Genomic DNA, 12,816 nt, shown 5'->3' on the forward strand with positions numbered 1-12,816 from the left:
TTGGGGGTGTGTAAATTGTCACATACATGATTTATTAGATGCAGTGTGTGTTGTCTTGGCGGTGTGTTGATTGTCACATACATGATTTATTAGATACAGTGTGAATTGTCTTGAAGTTGTGTTGATTGTCACACACATGATTTATTAGATACAGTGTGTGATGTCTTGAAGGTGTGTTGATTGTCACACACATGATTTATTAGATACAGTGTGTGATGTCTTGAAGGTGTGTTGATTGTCACATACATGATTTATTAGATACAGTGTGTGTTGTCTTGGAAGTGTGTTGATTGTCACATACATGATTTATTAGATACAGTGTGTGTTGTCTTGGAGGTGTGTTGATTGTCACACACATGATTTATTAGATACAGTGTGTGTTGTCTTGGAGGTGTGTTGATTGTCACACACATGATTTATTAGATACAGTGTGTGTTGTCTTGGAGGTGTGTTGATTGTCACACACATGATTTATTAGATACAGTGTGTGTTGTCTTGGAAGTGTGTTGATTGTCACATACATGATTAATTAGATACAGTGTGTGTTGTCTTGGAGGTGTGTTGATTGTCACACACATGATTTATTAGATACAGTGTGTGTTGTCTTAAAGGTGTGTTGATTGTCACATACATGATTTATTAGATACAGTGTGTGTTGTCTTGGAGGTGTGTTGATTGTCACATATATGATTTATTAGATACAGTGTGTGTTGTCTTGGGGGTGCATTGATTGTCACCCACATGATTTATTAGATACAGTGTGTGTTGTCTTGAAGGTGTGTTGACTGTCACATACATGATTTATTAGATACATTGTGTGTTGTCTTTGGGGTGCATTGATTGTCACACACATTATTTATTAGATACAGTATGTGTTGTCTTGGAGGTGTGTTGATTGTAACATACATGCTTTATTAGATACAGTGTGTGTTGTCTTGAAGGTGTGTTGATTGTAACACACATGATTTATTAGATACAGTGCGTGTTGTCTTGAAGGTGCGTTGATTGTCACATACATGATTTATTAGATACAGTGTGTGTTGTCTTGGGGGTGCATTGATTGTCACACACATGATTTATTAGATACAGTGTGTGTTGTCTTGGAGGTGTGTTGCTTGTCACACACATGATTTATTAGATACAGTGTGTGTTGTCTTGGAGGTGTGTTGATTGTCACACACATGATTTATTAGATACAGTGTGTGTTGTCTTGGAGGTGCATTGATTGTCACACACATGATTTATTAGATACAGTGTGTGTTGTCTTGGAGGTGTGTTGATTGTCACACACATGATTTATTAGATACAGTGTGTCTTGTCTTGGAAGTGTGTTGATTGTCACATACATGATTTATTAGATACAGTGTGTGTTGTCTTGGGGGTGCATTGATTGTCACATACATGATTTATTAGATACAGTGTGTGTTGTCTTGGGGATGTGTTGATTGCCACATACATGATTTATTAGATACAGTGTGTGTTGTCTTGGAAGTGTGTTGATTGTTACATACATGATGCATTAGACACAGTATCTATTCTGTTGGCTGTTTGTGCTGGTAACGCGTCGATTGGCGGTGTCGATTTGTTGTGTTGTCCTGGCAATGCGTCGATTGGCAATTGCACGGGCAATATGATAAGAGTGAATACCATGAATAAATAATAACATCAAGGCCATGATAAAACGAAAGAACAGAACACACGCCAACTATAAAAAACAAAAAACAACAGCGTGAGAATAAAACGAAAATGGCAAGAATTAAGACGCACAATTAACAAGGAAATTGAAACAGCCCACAACAACTACGTCAACACTTTAATAGGCGATATAAAACAGGATTCTAAACCATTTTGGAAATATATGAACAATCAGAAGGCAGACAAACAGGGAATACCACCACTTAAGACTCAAGATAGTAAGACCGCCGATACAGACCAACAGAAAGCGGAGGCATTGAATACACAGTTTACACGCGTTAATACCAAGACAGAATATGAATCCATTCCATACCAAACTCCTCAAGACAAAATGAGGAACATCACAGTAACAACCATAGGAGAGGAGAAGATACTTAAAAACGTTAATGCGTCGAAAGCGATGGGTCCTGATGGTATACACCCCAGAGTACTGAAAGAATTGGCACCTAACATATCAGAGGTAATGGCTCACTTTTCCAACTATCCACCAACAGAGGAACCATCCCAGATGAATGGAAAAGTACTAATATATGCCCGTTATTCAAGAAGAACGACAGAACCATCCCAAGTAATTACAGACCAGTATCCCTAACATGTATCACTGGCAAACTACTAGAACATGTCATTTGCTCGAACCTAATGCAGCACTTTGAAGGTCACAGCATCCTAAATAGCCGACAACATGCATTTAGAAGAAGACACAGCTGTGAAACCCAACTCATTAACGTGATACACGACTGGGCAACTGCCATTGACAAAAGGAAACAAACTGATATATTTATTTTCGATTTTGAAAAAAGCATTTTACATCGTACCGCACGAGCTATTAAAAAGTAAACTTCACAAATATGGTGTGCCGAAAAACATCTTGAATTGGATTAACGCCTTCCTATCTACAAGATCTCAGTGCGTGGTAGAGAATGGGATTAAGTCCAAAACATCAACAGTCCTATCAGGAGTACCTCAAGGAACGGTTCTCGGTCCCATTCTATTTCTAGTCCATATCAACGACACAGCAGAAAATGTAAAATCGGGAATAAGGCTGTTCGCAGACGACTGTGTATGCTAAATAGAAATAAAAAATGAAGATGACTGTGCAGAACTACAGAAAGATATAGACACTCTTGGTAACTGGGCGACTAATTGGGGTAAGAGATTCCAACCATCTTCAGACAGCAGAAGAACCAGCTAAAACCTTCAGTGAAATTGTAAGGGGGCCCATTTAAGTAGATTACTTGACGCACGCGCGGTGTATTAATATCCTTGGATGTATCGCCGTATACCTATCAAGATCAAGATAACTGTTTGTGTTGCCTAGCCCTTGGCAGTGCGTCGATTGTCATGTCACGTACGTGCTATATTAGATACAGTTTATTTGTTATCTTGCACGGACACAAATAATAAGATACAGTATCAAGAAGGTCTTGGCAAATATCGATTGACACGGACAACAATAAGAAGATACAGTATCAAGAACGTCCTTGCAAATTGTTAATTGAAACGGACAACAATAAGAAGATACAGTATCAAGAACGTCCTGGCAAATTGTTAATTGACACGGACAACAATAATAAGATACAGTATCAATTGTCTTTGCCAAATGTCGATTGACACGGACAACATTTATTAGAAACAGTATCTATATTATCTTAAATATTCATCGATTGATAAGGACAGCATTTATTAGATACAGTATCGGTATTGTATTGGCTGTGTGTTGATTGACACGGACAACATATCATAAACTCAGAATACAACATTTATTACGAACGCCCTCATACACGATTTGGTTGACCGTTATGGAATATCTGTTTCACAAATGACGACGGATATATGTTCCAATTATCGTCACAACAATCCCGTCCTTCCGGAGCACCTGAGATCACCCTAGTTTTGTTTTAAAGTGATTTGTCTTGCTTTAGCTCTAGTTATAAATGTTGTTTTTGTGCTTTTCAATTTTTCAATCTTTTTGTTGTTTAATCCGGTAACAGTCTCGTCTATACTTTGTCATGCAAAACATGTTTCAATTTCAAAATTTCACATTCGATCAAGTTTTGGGTTTAGAAACTTTAACATGACTGATGTCCCACTGATGAGATAAGAATTTCGTGATGTCTTAGAGTTTAGATAACAGCTGATTACCAATCCACTATTGTGTGATGTTTAATCATGTGATATAACTTACCAACGTATTTTATAGGAGTAACACGACGGGTGTCAAATGTAGAGCAGAATCTGCTTACCCTTCCGGACCACATGAGATTACCCCCGGTTTTTGGCGGGGTTCGTGTTCCTCAGCCCTTAGTTTTTTATGTTGTTGTTTGTCTACTGTAAGTTTGTTTCTCTTTTCGTCGTTTTTCGTTTTTCGCCATGGCATTGTCAGTTTTTTGTTCAATTTATGAGTTTGATTATCCCTTTAGTATCTTTTTCATCTTTTTTATTAGATATTAAAGTATCTACATTATCTTAGATGTGTGTCGATTTACTAAGGGGTACACATTAGATGCAGTATCTTGATTTTATCCTGCAATTGGGTGTCTTATCATACATTAACAGCCCAACAGATATCTCTATAGCCTTTACTATACAGATATCGCTTTAAAGCTCCGCCCACTGCCGGACTACGTTTGTGTATTGCTGTTGACGAGTGTTGTATGAACCTCCGTGACCTCAGAATGTGTATTGCAGTGTATTGCTTGACCTTGTGTGAACTATAGCTTAATTTACGTTCTGTTTGTTTTCAAGCATTTCTTTAGAGCAATATGAAATAAACCCATTTTCTGCAAACAGACAAACATGAACAGCAGGATTAACTCCATTTTCTACGGTGCCACTCTTCAAATTCAAAACTTGGATGTGTACTTAGTAACACACAAAATTAACCATGCAACAATGTCAAATTCAGCATGTTCAGTGAAAGATTGATAAATCTTGTTATAGTCATAAAACACAGATTATTAAATGAGCAGTTATATAAAGTCTTTAGAAGAAAAACCGGTTATAAAATACATAAAAATAACACAATTACAAACTTAATCTCAATTTTATATTCTATTTTTAGAAATTTACCTGTGACGTCACTTTTTGTGGCGTTGATACATTCATGTGACGCACAGTTCACAATTTACAAATAATTAAACTGTTACTAACACAATTCTACATTAATATTCTTGTAATGGTTAGAAAATACATAAAAATAACACCATTACAATTTTATATTCTATTTTTAGAAATTTACCTGTGACGTCACTTGTTGTGGAGTTGATACATTCGTGTGACCCACAGTTCATAATTCTATTGTGGTGTAAATGGGAGGTGTCGGATTACATGTTGTAATGTACTATTATATTATTTGATGTCCTGTCCTGTGTGTTCTTGCGTTTAGTTGTAATGTATTCCTGTCACGTAATGTTGTCATTTTAGAGGCATTTTTAACATTGAAATATAAGCGGGAGGTTTGGCTAGCCATAAAACAAGGTTCAACCCAACATTTTTTTCTTAAAATGTCCTGTACCCGAGACTGTACCAAGTCAGGAACATGGCAGTTGTTATCAAATAGTTCGTTTCTATGTATGTTGGCGTTTGTTTTTGTTGCACTTCAGTGTTTCTGTTGTTCCTTTGTTTTCCTCTTATAGTTGATGTTTCCCTCGGTTTTAGTTTGTAACCCGGATTTGTTTTCTCTTAATCGATTTATGACTTTTGGACAGTATATTATACTACTGTTGCATTTATTCAGTTCAAAATTCTGAAGCGTACGACAAATCATACATTTTTTTTTAAATTGGACAATGTTTTGTTATTTGTTTTTACTGTTGAAATTAGTTGTTATGTTATAATAAATAATTATTTACTTTTAGCGATGTATTATTGTTGACCGTGCGAGGTTCTTTTCGGCGTAAAAGATTGATTATGTGATTTTTTTGTAATATTACTACGCCTCAAAGGTAAAATAAATAGAAACTAATATATTTTAAAACGAAAATAAATGCAATTAATGTGAGTTTTTCTGTCTTTCAAAGCAAGAACAAAGAACAAAATCAATTGCATGATAAAGACAATAACTGTTTTCTCGTTTGAATTGTCTAACATTTGTCATTTCGGAGCCTTTAATAGCTGACAATGTGGTATGGGATTCACTCATTGTTGAAAGCCGAACGGAGACCTATAGTTGTTAACTTCTATGTCATTTGGTCTCTGGTGGAGAGTGGTCTCATTAGCAATTATGCCACATCTTCTTATCTTTGTATTAGTTCATATATATAGATTTAGCTCAACTTTATATGACAATTCATTGCATTTCTTCTGTGCACTGCAGGACAGGTCCTATGAATTGCATGCAGCACATGAATTTTATATTTAATCCCAGAACAATCGAGAAAAAAAAAAAAAAAAAAACTCACGATATGATCGACACAACCTGGAATGAGATGGACTAAAATAGATGAAACTCAATCTAAGCTTGAAAATACGGAAACAAACAATTGGAACTTTCGGAAACCAAATATGTGTTGGAGCAGTGTCAGAGACCACAAAAGAGATATCAGTAAAGGATTAAGAAAATCTAAGAGTACTCACAGGGACTTATAAAACCCGAAGTGTTGTTTCCAGTTTCGATAAAACCAAAGTCGGCTGGATGTAAGTTATGTAAGGGAGGTCCTGAAGATTACAAAAATGTCCTAGTTACTTGCAAAAGACTAGGTAACGTGCGAAATACTCACCACAGCATAATACAACAGATAATGACGGACAACCAGATCATTTATAACCATGTCATCAAGAGGGGACCTACTGAAGGTCGATTGACTTGCAGCACCAACACTCGCATACCTATATCTCATTTTGGTTGCTTCAGAAAGAATAGGCAGAGATTGGTTTTATGCATTGCACATCAAGTGAGCTTAATTATCATGTTAAAAAAGAAAGGAGGAAGAAAAATAAATAGTATCTACAAACTATGCAATAGCATATGTGCTATCAGAAACATAATACATATATATAAGAAGTGACCTTCATGCTTTTTTAACATGTTGAGTAATAGGTAAATGCCAATGTTTTAACTCGTGAGATTTTAATGTTTACATTTTGGCCGATTTAAAAAGCACACAAAACTTGAGTTTTATTATAACAAGAACAAATGTTTAAACTGAAGATAGTCTAACTAATGTCTTATCAAGAAGAAGAAGAAGATTATTAGGGCCTTGGTGGGATATACAGGACAAAGAATAGTAGCCAAAAAGTGGTCACGGTGAATAAAGGGGCAAAAAATATAAAGAATAGAGAAAAATAGGCAATAAAAATAGAGAATAATGGGGTTCTGAAACATAAAGAATACACAATAAGGGTCAAGATAAAAAACGGTGAAAAATGATCTAAAAAGTTTTTAAAAACAATAAGAAAAAAAAATGTAGCAGGAACAATTCTGCTTGAGATTCGGGTATGCGGACCACAGCTTATTCTAGTTTGTGAACTGATTTATACGGAGACGATGGATGCCAAATGTAAAAGCGCTATATAATATCTATGTAAATGAAAACCAAAAACAGTGAAATCAATATATAATTTAATCAACAATTACAACTTTTATTATGTAGAACCAGCAGTAGAGAAATGGAGCATTCAATGACTTCAATATTTACCCGTATTAAGAAGGCATATGGCAGATGCACTAACCTTAAAGGGTGATTGGAAAGCACGGCTTTCCTAGGTTGGACTGAACGTCAGTCCTCAGACGATTCAACATAATAATTTCAAATCAATTATCTAAAATATATAAGTTTTCCGAAGAAGGTAATTAAAAGTTCTGCGACGATGCAAATATTAAACTTTAGAATATGAATAAATATCTTTAACCAATGATTTCAAAATATCAATATCTATTCAATTTAACAAACATGTACTGAATAAGCTTCATGTAAATTATTAAATAAAGAAATATGAAATTTATAGTTTTAAACAAGGGAAATAACAATGACATAATAATCCTAACTGCCACATTCCTCCCCCCTAAGACAAACGATAAATTTCATAAATAAAGTCTGCAAACTGAAATGTCTAACAAATTGATGTATCTGCCACACTAAACACGCAAAATGCAAATGTCATGTAAAATAAATATGAATAATTTGTAATTATTAAACATTAAATCTAATATATATCAGTTAAAGTTAAACAATGAGACTGTTCAAGGAGACCACAACACCAGTCTGATACCCTCCTCCTCCCTTCGAAAACAAATGTAAATGAAATAACATTTGAAAATTTAAATTTAACAAAAGTCTATCAATGTTCACCAGATTAAATGTCTTTCAAACACATGTAATAATATCACTTAGAAATAAATGTCACTGTATAACACATACACAAACACACATCAGAATCAGAATCAGGTTCATCTGTTAACGGACGCGACTTTAAGTCTTCTTGGTAAGCAGGCTTCATACTCAGTGGTACGGCATATATTGTAACGGCACATCTAATGTTGAAATCCATGAAAAGTTATACCAGGCAATGTCCACCAATTTTTATCTCACAGTGGCACATTTGACGTGTACCACCGGGTTCTATTACTGCACTCCAACGTTGTTGATAACGGTAACACAGACGTTGTGCCACCGATTGAAAGCACCATTCAGCTGAACAAAATATACTGTTTCTGATCTGCACAGCAGACATAGACTTGTAATTTAAGTTGTACCAGGTAATCTCCACCACTGTTGATCTCACAGTGGCACATTTGACGTGTACCACCGGGTCCTATTACTGCATTCCAGCGTTGTTGATAACGGTAGCACAAATGGTGTACCACCGGAGTTGGATCGGGTCCATCTATATGCAAGGTTCTCAAAATAAAGTTGGACGATGCCCAACTGTTATAGCAAGGTTCTCAAAATAAAATAGACGATGCCCAAATTTTGCGCAAGGTACTAGATAATGGATCGATGCATCTGTATGAGCTAGAAGTGTTTCTAACTTGAAGCTTAACTTTCACTCTATTGGTTTCTGCCATAACTAATAAAAGTCAAGAGGTCGGACTTCTATAAACTCTCTAAATACTAAATATTTAGCTAGAGATTACAATCCAGACAAATGAGCAACAACTCATAAACAAACCAATTCCTACTAAAACTAGCTAACAGTCTACACTTCAAACTACACAGAAGATCAGCCATTATTCAAGTAATAATAAAAATGAAAAATATAACAAGTTGAGATGCACGGCATCCCTCCCTTGGAAAAAGAAAAACCAAACAGCCAAAATTGAGGCGTATGACACCTCTGAGTATACATTGAAATAAATCTAAAGTAAAACTGTATATATACAACACAATGTAAAAACAAAAATTAAACAAAGGTAACACAATCTGAACTACAAAAATTGTGATTCAAATTGTTCTTTAATATCCCTTCTATTTTTGAGAATTTCACTTGACTATCTGCAGACCTTTCATCTCTAGCATGGACTCTAAGAGACATATTTGGGCACTTAGATCTGATATGACCTAACTGGTGACATTTAAAACATTTCTTAGGTTTACGTTTCCTACGTGATCTCAGTCGCCTCCTCAATATATTCATTAAAATTTCAAAACTGTTATGAACAGTATTACAACAAACTGAACTTTCTGACTCATCAATAGTCTCTGGATCACCAGTAAAATGAAAAGCTTCATATTCAATAGCTAGTGATAAAGCCTCATCTAAACTATGAGGGTGCTTAAAAGTGACAAATTTAGCCATCTCAATATTCAAACATGATGTAAATAAGTCAGTAAAATACACAACTAAATCTGAAAAATTATCAGGATAAGCCTTATGTGCTAGTATCTTAAAACGCTGACCAAATTCAGAAATGGTTTCACTTTCCTTCAAACTACAAACTCGCAGCTGAAATTTAAAATATGCCACCCTCTCCTTAGGATTGAACCTCTGAATGAGAACATTTTTCAAGCAGTCATAATCATACAACTGTGGCCTTTTTAAGAAACGTAAAATAGTTTGAGCATCACCCCTCAAATTCATTATTAACTGACATGCCATCTCAAATTCATTCCACTGATTCCAAAGAGAAACTGTCTCAAAATGAACAAAATAATCTGTAACATCAATGCTGACACCATCAAACAAACAAGGTTTTTCTTCAAACCTAATCATAACTAAATATACATTTACAAAATGAATCAAACTATGAAAATAAAATGTCCCAGGAACAACTATCGGCCCAACTCTTCAAAACTGGTCTGCTTAGGACTGTCATATCCAATTACAAGTACTCAAATGTCTGCTCCATTTCTTATAAATAATTTAGTTCAGTTACAAACCAGAAAAGTTGCTTTAAAATTCCACATCCGCCTCGCGGGACCAAAATGTAGCAGGAACAATTCTGCTGGAGATTCGGGTATGCGGACCACAGCTTATTCTAGTTTGTGAACTGATTTATACGGAGACGATGAATGCCAAATGTAAAAGCGCTATATAATATCTATGTAAATGAAAACCAAAAACAGTGAAATCAATATATAATTTAATCAACAATTACAACTTTTATTATGTAGAACCAGCAGTAGAGAAATGGAGCATTCAATGACTTCAATATTTACCCGTATTAAGAAGGCATATGGCAGATGCACTAACCTTAAAGGGTGATTGGAAAGCACGGCTTTCCTAGGTTGGACTGAACGTCAGTCCTCAGACGAGTCAACACAATAATTTCAAATCAGTTATCTAAAATATATAAGTTTTCCGAAGAAGGTAATTAAAGGTTCTGCGACGATGCAAATATTAAACTTTAGAATATGAATAAATATCTTTAACCAATGATTTCAAAATATCAATATCTATTCAATTTAACAAATATGTACTGAATAAGCTTCATGTAAATTATTAAATAAAGAAATATGAAGTTTATAGTTTTAAACAAGGGAAATAACAATGACATAATAATTCTAACTGCCACAAAAATAAAGGACCCCCCCCCCCCCCAAATTTACTCCACCCCATGGCCACCCCATACAGATCCTCTATTATGTACCAGACTTAGCATAGCCTAAATTAAACAGATTAATTTATTAAGTAAATTTGGTTTCCCCCCTCCTTTTTAACCCTTGATTTAGTCACCTGAAAATATGATCAGCGACAATGAAAAATAATTGAGCAGAATTCCTTTTAGGTCTTTTATTCAGTTATCACCGGCACCAATTTATCAAATAACTTCCGGTTTCCACTGAAGGTAATGTGGTAATTTACTTGACTTGTTTATGATATTTTTCTTTGACAGTTGATACCGGAACGATATAAAGTATCTGAAAGGTAAATGATGCATGAAATCGGCATGTTTAATTCCGAGAACTCCATAAAACCCCTGTAATTTGGACAAATTTGCACTTCCGGCGCGTTGTTGGCGACGCACGAATGCCGGGTGGTGTGATATCGTATGATCATACCTTGCTAAAGATTGGAAGTATTAACTAATTTGCAGTTTTCTTTATTAATATATTTGGAGTAATTTGTTTACGTTAATAACAAGATATTCAAGTCATACGGGTGAGGTATTGCTATTTCAACTTTAATTTTAGAAGTCGCATGCATTATTTTTTAATGTAGAAGAAATTGGTCTCACTAATTAGCGACAAGAAGAATTTTAGCGACAAGAAGACTATTTAGCGACAAGAAAACTTAAAAAAATTATCATTAAAACAATTATATATTTATTTTTATAAATTTTTAAACACTCTCTTTGTCTAAAATATAATAAACTGACTGCATGCGAAATGCATTATCCATGAATCAATGTCCAGAAAAAAAAATGTTATTAAAACGTGAATATTTTGTTTTGTGTATTGACTTATAAAATGATATTTATCATATGTATGCATAGTTTAAAGTTGATTGAAGATTAAAAGTAATTAAAGACAATGTTGAGTTTTCAACAGGTGTTCACTATTTACAATGATTGTATATTCTGGCGGGTGTAATTGTATAGTCTGACGCGTGTACAAAGTTATAGGTGTTAATTGGATGTTATTGTAGCAATACAACAAGGCCGAAGGGACACACGTCCTCTACTCCAATCATGATTATAATTTGTTCATCCTTAAGCGTCATAATGTTTCTATGAAAAGAAGTAATTCTTACAAGAAAAGAATCAGTTGGTTCGAAATTCCTGGCCAATCTCTTGAAACCATGATAAAGCAATAACAGAATACATAGGTACCTATCCTATTAAAATAGGTAACAAGCATGGTAACGCTAAAATAACTAAATCGCATGTTAGACCAGAGATAGAAGCTGGTAAATCAGTCAAATTTTTTGTTGTTAATAACTTTGACTCTGAACATCAGCCATGTGACTCAAAATATGTTTAGCACGTAAAGTATTATATAAATAATAAAAAAAAAATCCTTTAAACAAACAAAATATTGCTGATGATATATATGCAAACTGTCATCAATATTAATTCTGCCAAACATCCTTTTTTGAAAGAAATTGTTCAGACCACAGGCAAACCACCAAGTGTTATCTTGACCCATTTATTCATACCTTTGTCTTGGCTGAAAACAGAACATACATGATCTTAAACATATTTTATCTAATAAAACTATGCAATCCCTTTCTTCTTTAAAAATGTTTAATTTCTTCAACTATCAGTATAAAAAAAATGAAAAGCACTTCATAACTGCCCGTATATTAAAATAAAAATGTCAATGCATATTTTTTTAAATATATTTATTTTAACAAGGACGTAAAGTTATACGTCCTTGATTTTAATAATAATTTTTTTAAGTTTTCTTGTTGCTAAATAGTCTTCTTGTCGCTAAATTTATTCTTCTTGTCGCTTCTTGACGCTTCTTGTCGCTTCTTGTCGCTTCTTGACGCTTCTTGTCGCTTCTTGTCGCTTCTTGACGCTTCTTGTCGCTAATTAGTGAGACCCAAAGAAATGAATATCTGTAGAAAGACAGAAGAGACCTTATTACTATTTTTGGATCTTTTACACTTGACTCGAGATTTTGTGACACTTGAACTAATGATGTGTGGTGGGCATACAACAATCTCTTTTGCATTGATGTGTCAGACATTTTCTCTAATGATGTTACTAAATTTTACAGGAACATCTGTGATGGCCGG

The 12,816-nt window shown here is 34.5% G+C and overlaps 1 protein-coding gene across 2 annotated transcripts in view; it reads left to right on the forward strand.

Annotated features, from left to right (window-relative positions):
- The first annotated feature begins 10,833 nt into the window (after positions 1 to 10,833).
- The window catches only part of LOC127731181 (ATP-citrate synthase-like), a 52,557-nt gene continuing 50,574 nt past the window's right edge, over positions 10,834 to 12,816 (forward strand). The window contains exon 1 of one of the 2 annotated variants that reach the window (XM_052240126.1): positions 10,834 to 10,921. The gene's annotated coding sequence lies outside the window, so the exon portion shown is untranslated. Of the gene's footprint in view, positions 10,922 to 11,076; positions 11,236 to 12,816 lie in introns of those variants that run through there. The other variant, XM_052240125.1, reaches the window with a different exon arrangement.

This window comes from Mytilus californianus, unplaced genomic scaffold (assembly GCF_021869535.1).
Source record: "Mytilus californianus isolate M0D057914Y unplaced genomic scaffold, xbMytCali1.0.p SCAF_2, whole genome shotgun sequence".
Lineage (NCBI taxonomy): Eukaryota > Metazoa > Mollusca > Bivalvia > Mytilida > Mytilidae > Mytilus > Mytilus californianus.